This window comes from Haliotis asinina, unplaced genomic scaffold (assembly GCF_037392515.1).
Source record: "Haliotis asinina isolate JCU_RB_2024 unplaced genomic scaffold, JCU_Hal_asi_v2 scaffold_18, whole genome shotgun sequence".
Taxonomy (NCBI): domain Eukaryota; kingdom Metazoa; phylum Mollusca; class Gastropoda; order Lepetellida; family Haliotidae; genus Haliotis; species Haliotis asinina.
This window is the reverse complement of record NW_027133890.1, coordinates 435,994-448,833: the sequence shown is the minus strand read 5'-3', so window position 1 is coordinate 448,833 and position 12,840 is coordinate 435,994. Positions and strand designations below refer to the sequence as shown.

The window sequence follows — 12,840 nt, the reverse complement described above, 5'->3', positions numbered from 1 at the left end:
TTTTCAGATTTACATGTATTTTCTGTCTGTATCCAGAAGTGACAGCCATAGAACACAAAATTGTGGCTAATAATAGTAATATTTGAAAACTGACAATATTTTATTGATCTTTTAATTTAAGCAGAATTCAGCATTATTCATTTGTGGATGTCATAGCACTTACATAAACACATGATGTAGATTTGGGTAGAGAGTAAGTATTTTTTGCACATTACAGCATGACAACATACACGCAACATACACTGATATAATTCAGCATCAGATTTGCTTCAGGTTTGAAACATGGTATCTTCAGCACTGTCTTTAAAAGCACTGTCTAAATTGAATTTTCAACACTGGTGATACAGGTTTAAGATTAGAATATATGAAAACATGTTACAATCTTAAGTTCATCCAGAGACCATATAATATCTATTATATGGTCTCTGGTTCATCTTAATTGATGCAAAACAAAGGTAGCACTTCATAATCTTGACTCTCTAACTTGAATCTGTTTCAATAATTTAGTGTTAAGATACTGATTTTGCCAACATTGACATTGTACATCAGTCATGATGTTTAATGAACCGTTTCTTTCTTCTTCTGCAGACCTGAAACATACATTGATTCGAAGTTCTAGGATGTTCAAAGAAGACATATAATTCCAGATGAAACATTTTTCCTCTGTAAAGCACTGTGCTGATAGAAAAGACTATTAATATATTTGTGGTTCAACAACATTTACTTAAAATAGTTTGGTACTTGAAATAAATAGGTGTGACGTTTTTTTTTCACAAAAATGGAAATGTGGACATTTCGCAGAGTTGACAGTAGTTGACTTGATCACCTTGTTGATCAAGAAGGGATGGACAGAATTTAATCAGGTAAAGTTTGTTGCAATGCGGATGTATCAACAAACCTTGGAAAAATAGTTTTAAAAATCTGAACCGTTGATCTAAAAATGGTGTGGACTTGCTAACTAAAGCACATGTTGCAGTAATGGCTACGTGTGATCTTCCAACACTTGTGTAGAGGTTTAAAATGTGGTATAGTACACTTACCGAGTCAATTTCCCATGTAAATATTATTCAAACAATTAAAAGCTTACAAAGAATAAAAACGCATACCTTATATCCTTATGTGATACGGTGTTGAACATGGATATATGTACATACTGAAATCAGTTTCATGAAAAAATATCGGAACGATACGCAAAATAGACATCACAGTATTAAAAGTGCAATCGGAATGGTATGTGCATTGTGTTTACTCTTGTTCAACCGACGTTCACCTCCAAGAAATTGCCTAATATGTGCAACAATGTTGACGTGTGACATCACTACCGATGACCGATTTCTTTCAAAATGGCGGCTTCGCTGACAAGGGTACACGGGATTTTGCGAGGACGTTTTCCTTGATTCAGGGATCTTTTGTACATAAATGTGAGATGTAAGTAATCAGAATTATTCTGACTATCTGTGTATTGTTGTTATATGTTTTTATGGTTTACATTGTAAATGACGGAAGAAGCCAGAAATGCCGATAAGTACCGTTGTCGTTGTGCGTGATTTTGCGTCAGTCATGGCGTCATGCTGCACTAAAAGTGTGACAGTTTCTTATGAATTACCAAATTATTTCATTGTATCTATTTTTAATTTGCTATTTTTTGCTACGATTCTCTTCCCTTGAATATGCTAAGCGTATTGAACCATTGTAAGCAATGATTAGACGGCTGGATGTTGGAATATTACCGAAAATGCTACGCAGTGTAAAATTGGATTTTTTTCTTTGTTTACATTTCAAACAAGCGCCGTCTTTCGAGCACAGCGTTCGTTTTCATACCAATTATCTTTCGTTTCGTTTTACCTAGACAGTTGGCAATGGTGACAAAGACCATTTGTAATTTGATTGTAAGATGTGTGGGGAATTGATTGATGCATTTGTCGCAGCTGACTATGAAATGTACGTGATGTTGTAGGCGTCTCAATACCGGCCTTCTCGAAACGTGATTTTGTAAACACTAAGCAAAATGGCGGAAAGCGCACTTCGGCGTTCGTCTAAGTGTATTTTCGAAAACATCCCAACCGATTCTGGGTTCATCGGCGACGTTTCAGAATTATCATTACTGGTTACATGAACATTTGATATCAATGATCATTAATATTATATTTTTGAAATTTATTAGTCTCAGTAATCATCCGATTTTCACATTTCAAAATATACTGCAAATAACGCTGTGAATCTCGACTTTGTACAGTTTGAAAAATGACGACATTTACGATGAAGTCTTTTTTGAAGGGCAATTTTAAGCACTTTGGCTTGGTCTGAGATAATAGTGGATGGTATCAAGAAACAGGGAATTTTCCGCAGAATCCAAAACTGTGAAGTGTTTATATATGCGTGGTATATTTAGAATTTTATTGGACTTCAAAGTGAGAGGTGAAGAGGAGGGACATATATGTCCCTGTGGCATCCGGGGGGTTAATGGTTTATTGCAACTCTAAATCATCTCAACAAAAAAGATGATGCGAAGAAAAATCATAAAATACAGCATATACGTGTTTTTCGGTCTCCTTAATTCTCATATATACAGAGCCAGCATTAGGGAGACCGGAATATATATCTGGAACCAGCATTAGGGAGACCGTATGTAAAAACCCGCATGAGAGAGACCAAATGGTACATATGTTTAAAAACAAGCAATAGGGGGTCCAAACAGTAAACATTTTTAAAAACCAGCACTTGCGGAACCAGATGGTAGATATTCTTGTAATACCCAGCATTGGAGGGACCAGATGGTAGACACATTTAAAGACTGGCTTAAGGTTACCAGATAGTAAATTTTATTTAAAACCAGCATTTGGGGGACAGAGGGTAGATAGCTTTTTTAAAACCCAGTATTAGGATGACCACATGGTATATATATTTTTAAAAAAAAGTATAAGGGAGTGCAGATGGTAGATATATTTAAAAACTTGCGTTAGGGAGACCAGATGGTATGTATGTTTAAAGACCAGCATTAGGGGAACCAGATGATACAATTACGAATTGATTACCACGGCCGGACAATTCAATCGAGATAGCGTTTTGTAACGGCGACCTTACAGTTAGTGAAGGCACATGGACACCGCATAAGTTGGCATACAGAGATCAGGCGACTATGAGAACATGTATTCAAGCACGTCATTCCCACTGTGGAATTCGTCAGTTTTTATTGTGACTTTTCTAAACTGAAGTTGTCATTTGACAAGAGCCAGGCAAGCGGCAGATGTGTGATTGGCGACATGTGAATTTCACCCACAAAAGCAGGTTTTAATTTCACGGTAATGACAGCCGGATTTGTGCTCGCAGACGAGTAGGTAAACGCTTGGTGCCTGACTGCGTTCATAAAGCCTGACCATTTGGAGCCTATAGCACAATGGTGTCGAGTGAGCTCTGCGCGACCTAAAACAAGATTGAATGCTCGAAGATATATGTATAAAGTTATGTGCCGAGCTGTGTTGCCATTAAGTTTATCCAGCAACAATCATGTAGCATTGTCTACCAACATGATCCCGCAAAGTCTCATACAGCAAGGCTAACAGACGACTTTCAGCATAACGCTATTGCTATGTTGCCGTGGCCAGCATGTTCTCCCGACATGAATCCGATAGAATACTAATGGGACTACATGGATCGACAAATCAGGAAACCATCACCTGCACTTGCACCTGTCAACGCTTAGCAACTGGAACAACGTTCCCTTCAGGAATGGCAACGGACCAGGTGTAACGTCATGCGTCCTGTTGCGTCATCATTGGGTCGACGTGGTTTGGGGTGTATTGAAGCCTCTGACACTCACGACTGATTCAACATTCGATGACATTTGTTACAAGGAACAGATGCCTACCGATGTGAAGATATACTGAGTACTGATCGTTTAATAATGAGCTGTATTGGCGCAGTTGTATACGACATGTGTAACAATTTTGTACATTGTTTTTTCGTTCACTATGACAGTAAAGTGCTTGTCTTATTGGTTCAACATTGTTTGTGTTTGTTACAAGTATTCAGCGATCCCAGCGTCAGAACACCATTGCTTGTTTTGGTAAGGGGAGCAAAAATGATATAAGAATCAGGTACCACTATATATGACAGTATATTAATTATAGAGTATAAGAAAATACAAACTACTTTGTACAATAGATTGAGTGGGCCATATACGAGGTTTGGATAAGTCCGTTGTACTGCCGTCAGTTTGCGATGTTTGTGAACTGCCAACATCGAAGTGTAGGCCATGTCCGTGTAGTTGGCTCCTGATCCAAAGTACTCAAGAGTCCTGTAAAACCCCATGTAAGATGGAGTCCGTGTACCGGGCATGGTTCTATGATTACATGTACGTTCTATGTACTAACTGGGGCATAACGAGTATTCCAACCTTATCTGTTAACTGGATGGGGGTCCATATATCGAGCGGTTCCCTGGATATTGTGGCACTGTCTGAGCTCACTTCAGACCTGTTCCGGTCGTAGAGACGACGGCTTTGTTCGGCTGGTTAGTGAATGTAGCTAGGTCTTCAGACCTACCAACTCTCACGCCTTTGGCTTGAGACTCACGGTTTTTAAGCATTTGTCACGCTCTCACGGCAGACATTGATAATCTCACGCATTTTTTAAAAAGAAATAACGTAAATTAATCAAAGCCACTTTTTCACTCATTTTAAATCACTTATATGGTGTTAAAACACTACTTTTCTTCAGCTTCAGGGGGGCTTCGCCTCCCTGACCCCCGACCAGGTCTCCGCCCTGGACCCGGCCTGGGCCTGCAGCCCCTGGACCCCGGCTTCTCAAGCTTTTTTGCTTTGGGGGGTTTGAAGCTCTGGGTCTTTGATGTCCAAATATCTATCCAGCGGCGTGTTGATGTGACAAGCACGTGATTTTCGGATGTAACGTAGGCAGTCATCCTTTCTAAAATATCCGTAGACACACGCAAACGTGCCTGGTATTGTTGTGTATCAAATCAAGGTGTCGTTGTAAAGTGTGAAACACTTGTAGTACAATATGCCATATCCAGACATCCTGGTGGCTTTCTGATGCGACATAGGTTGATGACGTCATAGTGTTATGACGTAATAAATGAGTACGGGGGTACCCCGACCGTCGACTAAACTGTAGCTTAACGTATCAAAAGAGATAGCTGGACCAAAACTGCATACTTCAGCTAAAGCATTTGTCAGTAGGACCTTGCGGTTGGAACGTGAGTGTGGCTAAAATCTGATTCAGAACACGAAAACGTAGTCTTAATATCTTCAGCTCCAGTTTGTGAGAGCACTGTTATACATAACCCATGTGTCTCGACAGGCTACGTTTCTCTAGTATTCGGCAGTGGATTTGAAGCTTGAGTGTGACTCATTCAAGTATTTGATGAATGTTCCTAGGCGTTTTTCCCTACTGTCAAAACTTACTTCGTCAAGAGTAATTGTGCGACAGCTTGAAGATCATTCGCACATTTATAACACATATAACAGGAAGTGACGCACACGGCAGCAAATTGCAAAGTATGTTTTAAGGCTGCAAAATTATATTTTTAATATTTTGTTACATTATTGTTACCCTTTATCCAAATGAATAGACGTTTCAGATTCTTTGGTTAAAAACATGTTAATAGTGTTACTAATGTGAATGAAATTTCTTGATATTTTTTGGTAAAGAAACTATTTCGCGCGATTCTTTACTTGTCTTAGTAAACGTTTAACAGTGTCATTTGTTTGTACTGTGTGCTACAGAAAAGAAAATGGCAATACCGCGATAGCAGAGAGTTACTTCAGCTTCAGTCGGTATTGCGGCAGTCATGTTGAATGAATTGTGATTATGTGGCACATTTTTTTGACAGAAATGAAGATTAAACATCAGTCAATTGAAAATATATATAAAATGTCAAACGTCAGTAGTCCTTCCCGATGGCGACATTAACTACCGCGATAATAGAGTCCCATGTTATTTTTGGGAGCAAATAGAGAAAAATTGTCTTTTAGCGGCATTTAGAAGTTGTTATATATGACCAAGATCTTTTGTGGATAAATCTTCTTTAATAATTTTTGACACACAGCGGTTTGGGTCTATTTCAGACCCCTTCATCGGGTGAACTCATATATATACAGAAATATAGAAGCGGCCAACAGAGCGATTGTTCGGAAGAAGACCTACAGGAATGTTGGCAACATGAAATTAAAAACGGAATCGAGGTTCCAATCCCGAATTTGATGTTTTTATTAACATTTGGGATTCGAATCCCGAATTTGATTTTTTTTTTTGTGCGTGTGTTTTGAAACGGATTCAGAATGGGGATTCAAGTTCCGAATCTGGATCTTTTGTTCACATTCCGGATTCGAGTCCTGAATTTGAATTTTGTATTTAGAATCGGATTCGGGCTGGGCATTGGGGGTTCGTATCACGAACTGATCCGTATTTGAACTCTTACTATTCATTTCTTTTACACATCTGGAATTCGGAACTTCTGAGTCCTTGTAGCTATGCTCTTTGCACTTCACCTGTCAAACGTATCTATCCTCGACGTTACAATGCACCCTCGGAGATAGTGAACGGTCCTGAAGCTCTTTCCAGCTTGCAGGCGATGGAAGAAAGACGAACAATGACAGTATTCATTATTCCATCCCCCTTCTAATGTACTTGGTGCTCCTCATATGTATACCTGAATTGTCAAATCTTTTTCACAAACTGAGGTTTTTGATAACCTTCACTCTGAGTTTTGTTAACATTCGGGCTTGGGGATTGAATCCCGAATCTGAATAGTTTTTTTTCCACATTCGGGATTCGAATCCCGATTCAGATTTTTTTGGATTCGAATTCAAAATCTATTGTTATTATTCTTTTTTCATATTCGGTATTTTTGCAGAATCGGCACTCGGCTTTCGGTATTCGATATTTGAAGTCTACATATGTATTTCCTTTACACATCTGAATTACGAACTTCAACGTCGTTGTAATTGTACTCTTTGCCCCTTCACTTGTCAAAATTCGGAATTCGAATGTACTGTATATCCTCAAATAACGTCTATGTTCGGAGCAATTCCAAATATAAACAAAACAAAACCTCAAAAACTTGATGTTTTCATTCAGCTAAACGTCCAACTAAGTCACCCACCCTATATTATATAGAACCAGTGACAGGAACCAAGGAATGAATGCATAAATGAATGAACAGAGGAATCAAGTTTTGAGATTTTTACGACTAACCATAATATTTCTGAATACGGGTTTGTGGGTTAATAAAGATTGATGTAGCTTTGAAAAACCTTGCTTAACGGTAGCAATTTTGCATTAAATATCCGGTTTCCACACGAAAATCACTCCCAAGAAACCGTTAGCATTATTTCGGTGATAATATATATTTAACTGTTTATGCATAGTTCCTGTAACATATGTATGTTTAAGTGAATAAGTAGAATTTTCAGTGATTATGTATAATGTCTGATTAATTCACCGATTATACACAATCACTGAAATTTTCATTGATTATACACAATTTTCCAAAAGTAGAATAGCATTTTAGACCTTTTTCTGAAATCACTAATGTATAGTTTGAGGTACATTTCTTCCAAGAAGAGTGAGTGAGTTGTAATTTAACGTCACATCGGTAATATTTCAGCCATATCGTGACGAGAACAAACATGATTATAAAGAATATGTATATATTATAAAACGCGTCGTCAAATTACTATAAAATACCTGAACGACCCAAGACAAAGTCTTAGACCTTGGTGATGGACAGAATTAAAAAGTTTAAGATTACTTTTGCAGGCTCCACCATAGACAATGGAGCCATAATCAAGTTTAGAACGTACGAGTGATCGATATTGATCGAGAAGGGTAGCTTGATCCCCTCCCCATTTAGAATTTGAAACAACTTTCAACAAGTCAAGTGCTTTCAGGCATTTAGTTTTAAGTGATTGAATATGTGGTAAAAACGTTAAATGTGAATCAAAGATTAGACCCAAGAACTTGGCTTCCTTCACAACTTTAATGGGCGTCCCATCTAGAGACAGATCAGGGTCTCCATGTGGTTTGTATTTACGACAAAAATGTATGCAGTTAGTTTTCGATTTGGAAAATTTAAAGCCATTTTCGAGACACCATTTATCAATCTTGTTTAAACACAACTGTAATTGCCGTTCAATGGTATGCATATTTTTACCACGACAAGAAATATTAAACTCATCCACAAATAACGATCCATCAATTGAATCGTTTAAAACTTTTGATAAACTGTTGATCTTGATGCTGAAAAGAGAGACAAATAAAATACTGCCTTGTGGAACACCCTGATCCTGATTGTAATGATCAGACAGGGTTAAACCCACACGGACCTGGAACTGTCTGTCATTTAAAAAGATGGCTATAAATTCAGGCAAACGACCTCGCAACCCAAAGTCATGTAAATCTCTCAGAATGACATATTTCCAGGTTGTGTCATATGCTTTTTCAAGATCAAAAAAGATAGACACAGGATGTTGTTTATTAATTAGTGCATTTTTGACAAATGATTCTAAACGCACTAAGTGATCGACAGTACTTCTGTTTTTGCGGAAACCACATTGTATATCAGTTATAAGGTTATTTGTTTCCAAGTACCAAACTAGTCGGCTATTTATCATGCGTTCCATGGTCTTACAAACACAGCTAGTTAATGAAATCGGACGACAATTGGATGGATCCGTATGATCACGTCCAGGTTTAGGTATTGGTACTACTATAGCGTCACGCCATGAAGAAGGAAATTTACCTGAAGTCCAAATATCATCAAAAATATATAAGAGCGTCTCTAAACAGGACTCTGGTAAGTGCTTCAGGAGTTGATAATGTATGTTATCAGCTCCTGTTGCAGTGTCGTGAACTTGATCAAGAGCAGTATGGAGCTCATGAATAGAAAACGTTTCATTATAATCTAATTTTGGTACATAATTAGAAGAGGAAGAGTGTTTAACAAGAGTTTTACCTAGTTTATTAGCAATATCTGATTTATCAGTAAGCAATTGATCTCCATGTTTAAGATGATGGATAGTAGATTTAGTACCTTTACCTTTAATTTTCTAGGCCATGTTCCATACCTTGGACATAGGTGTCCGAGAATTTATTTTGGATACATAATTTTGCCAAGACTGGCGTTTGTTCTGTTTAAAAGTACGCCGTGCTTTAGCATTTAAAATTTTAATTTTATTTAAATTATGCACCATAGGATGGCGACGGAAATAATGTTCTGCATTTTTCCTTGCCTTCCTAGCTTGTTTGCACTCATCGTTGAACCATGGTTTTCTTATGTGTGGAACTACAGAGGAATTCGGTATACATTCATCAGCTATGAAGTTCAGTTCATCAGAAAAGGATTTAATAGTATCGGGAACGTCAATAAAACGTTCAGGTGTAAGTTTTTCAGCACACGGTGTCTCATATAAAGCCCAGTTAGCCTTTTTAAAATTTCGTCTTGATGATGGAGGAACATCGGATGGAGTTAAAGCAGCTTTTAATACAGTAGGAAAATGGTCACTTCCACAGAGGTCATCGTGGACTGACCATCCAAATTCATTTAGTAGTTCTGAATTTGTCAATGACAAGTCAAGAGCAGAATAGGCCCCTGTACCAGGGTGTAAATATGTGTTGGAACCATCATTATAAATGCATAAATCATTGTCAGAACAAAAGTCCTCCAACAATTTACCTTTAGTGTTTGTATTTACACTACCCCAGAGTGGGTAGTGCCCATTTAGATTTCCCATTATAATACAGGGCTTCGGGAGTTGGTCATAGAGAGCTTGAAGATCAGTTTTGGCAAACGTCGAAAATGGCGAAATGTATAGAGAGCATAGCGGAAACGCTACATGTAAAGTAATTCTCACTGCAACAGCCTGCATATAAGTATTAAGTGAAACAGGGCTTTGAATAACGTTTTGTCTGACTAGAACGGATGACCCGCCAGTGGCTCTATCACCCGGAGGTGAAAAACAATAACATGCATTAAAATGACGAAGGTCAAATATATCTGTTTGTTTTAAATATGTCTCTTGGAGACATAACACTGAAGGTGTAAAATCTTGGACTAATAGCTGTAATTCATGTAAATTAGTCCTCAAACCTCTGCAGTTCCACTGTACAATATCATTGGAATAAACTATCTTTTGGGGGCATTTATGGGGATCTACCCGGCACTCTTTTGGAGGGCGACAGGCTATGTGCCCTAGAATGGACGTTTTCAGAAACATCCATGTCTTCAAGAGACCCGTATTTATTGAACACTTGAATTTTGTTCTGTGATCCTTTAGGAGCTCTGCCACTTCGTTGTTTTGAAGCATCAGGCTTTGGCTTCGGTTTACTTTTCACCGTTTGTTGACTATCAGATGTCGATTGAGACTTTGAGTGTGACTGAGATGATGATTTGCGATCAGAAGAAGACTTTGATGCACTAGGAAGAGATTCCTCAGTCTGTGATGATATAGCTGGGTACAAAAGCTGTGGAGAATCGCAAGGTAGTTTGGGACCCTGTGGTTGATGTTGTTTTAGAGCTACACCCCGATGATGTTTTTGCTATTGTAGCATAACTTTCTGGAAGATCAGATCTCTTTACCAGTTTTTTTGGCTCAGAGAAAGAGATATTTTGAGTAAAATTGATTTTGTTTACCTCCATTTGTTCTTACCAAATTGGACACTGTTTAGAAAATGAAGAATGGTTGCCTGAGCAGTTGGTGCATTTTTAAAAATCACTGTCACAATCTTCTGTTGTGTGTGTCTTCTCACCACAATGAGCACATACAGCAGACAATGTGCAAGTACTAACACCATGACCAAACTTCTGGCATTTAAAACACCTTAAAGGATTGGGTATATAGGTCTTTACATTGATGTGACAATAGCCTGCCTTTACTGATCTGGGAGCTGTTGAAGAGGAAAATGAAAACAGGTACGTATTAGTCTGAATGGTCTCCTGGTTTTTACGTGTTGTAAAATGCTTAACATATGTCACCCCTTGATCTTTCATTTTTGAAACAATATCAAATTCAGACATGTCGGCGAATAATCCATCTCTATCCCTGATGATTCCTTTGCTTGTGTTAAGTGTCCTATGCGGAGACACCGATACTGGAATGCCGACGAATGTGGTGTTAGACATCAGGTTAGTTGTCTGTTGTTTTCTGTTGCACTCAACGAGCAATGCACCTGAACGCAAACGTCTAATATTTTTAACGTCACCAGCAATTCCTTGTATCCCTTTCTGTATCGCAAAAGGGTTCAACTTAAGTCTGTTGTTATCTTTAGTCTCAATCACGACAAAACGTGGCCAGTAATCAATAGAAGTGGACAGTCCTTGGTCGTTATCATCTGGATCATTGTCAAATGGTCGTTTTTTCTTTGTAATGGGGATTTGAGAAGCCATGGTTATCGTTGAATAGTTCATCATCCGAGCTCCCCACCTACCACGGAGTATCACAAGGACAGTGCTAAAAACAAGCGGGTCTCCAACTTGCAGCACCAAGGATACTCGGATGATATACTCCAACAGAAAATTTTAAAGATTAATGATTCTACCAGATTGGTCCATGAGCCACCGCCTTCTGCCATACGACTCTAGGCATTAATAAACAGTAGCTTTTTCAAATTCTGTTTCAAAATTCGCCAAGGCTACAAAATATAAACATACAATTCTCAAATTTCTGTGCAACACTACAGAGTTGTAGCACAGGGCTTGGCGTGACCAGCCGATTGATAGAATCGGGCCGATTCTACCACCCGTCTAGGTGAAGTAAGGGCCAAAGTGGTGTGATGAGCAAAAGGAACACGAGTCAGGCACCCAGTGCCCTCAACCACCAGACTACCGTCCTCCACCGACACGGGACGCAAGCCACAGCAAACAGGTTGCCCAATTTGGTCGCCTCTTACGACCAGCAATGGGGTGCTGTGGACATATTCTGTCACGGGTCCACACGGGAGCAAGTTCAAGTGCTTCTGTTTCATGGCTACACCACGAGAGGATATCAAACTGGCAATTAAAATCCCCCATGAAGATAACACTTCCTTGTTCGTTGTACTGAAGAAATAGATTCCAGAGCTTATTGATCTATTCAATGAAGACTGTCACATTGAAGTTTCTGCAAGGTAGATATACTTGAAACATGTAAATATCACTTCTCTGCATAGACATTTTTATACCAACGATCCGGTCATCCTGGACGTCAATAACACTGACACATTCGTTGAGCCACAGAAGGGCCAGGCCACCTCTACCTACCTTCCTGTACAATGGTAGTTTCAGATCTTTGTCGCAGACACCATGAGACTTGTATTGAATACTTATTTCATTTAGAAGCCTGAGGTCCTTTTCAAAGAGCCAATGCTCACTTAATCCATATGTGAATATTTCTACCATGCAAAAGTTTTCTGAGATATGGTATACTTGGGAGTATCCCTGTTGCATTCCAGTTCGTTATATTTAAGGATGTCCGGTTCATTGGGTTTTTGTAGTTTAGGGCCTAGAGTGCAACGACATGAAAACATGCCTGCTGAGCCACGGTCGACACATCACTCCACGGGGCTAGAAGTGTTAACATCACCTAGGAATACATTAAGACCTACTGAAATAGTACCTTTCCTCCTGCTGGAGAACAGTTTGATAACTGATACTGGAACATCTCTATCCAACAGATATTCCTAGAATCGCTCTGTTTGCTCTGTGTCAGCGATCCCACTCATGACAAATCTCTTTGTATTGACTTGTCTCAGTACACCACCGTCCTCAGTCACCTTGTCAAGCGTCAAGTCCATCACCTGTATAGATAGACTGTTCCATCACTAAATGAGGTTCTACTGGAGCAGC

At 38.8% G+C, this 12,840-nt stretch overlaps 1 protein-coding gene across 2 annotated transcripts in view; it reads right to left on the bottom strand.

Moving 5' to 3' along the window:
- Positions 1-12,840, bottom strand: part of LOC137269890 (uncharacterized) — a 175,733-nt gene that overhangs the window by 10,439 nt on the left and 152,454 nt on the right. The window lies entirely within an intron of this gene.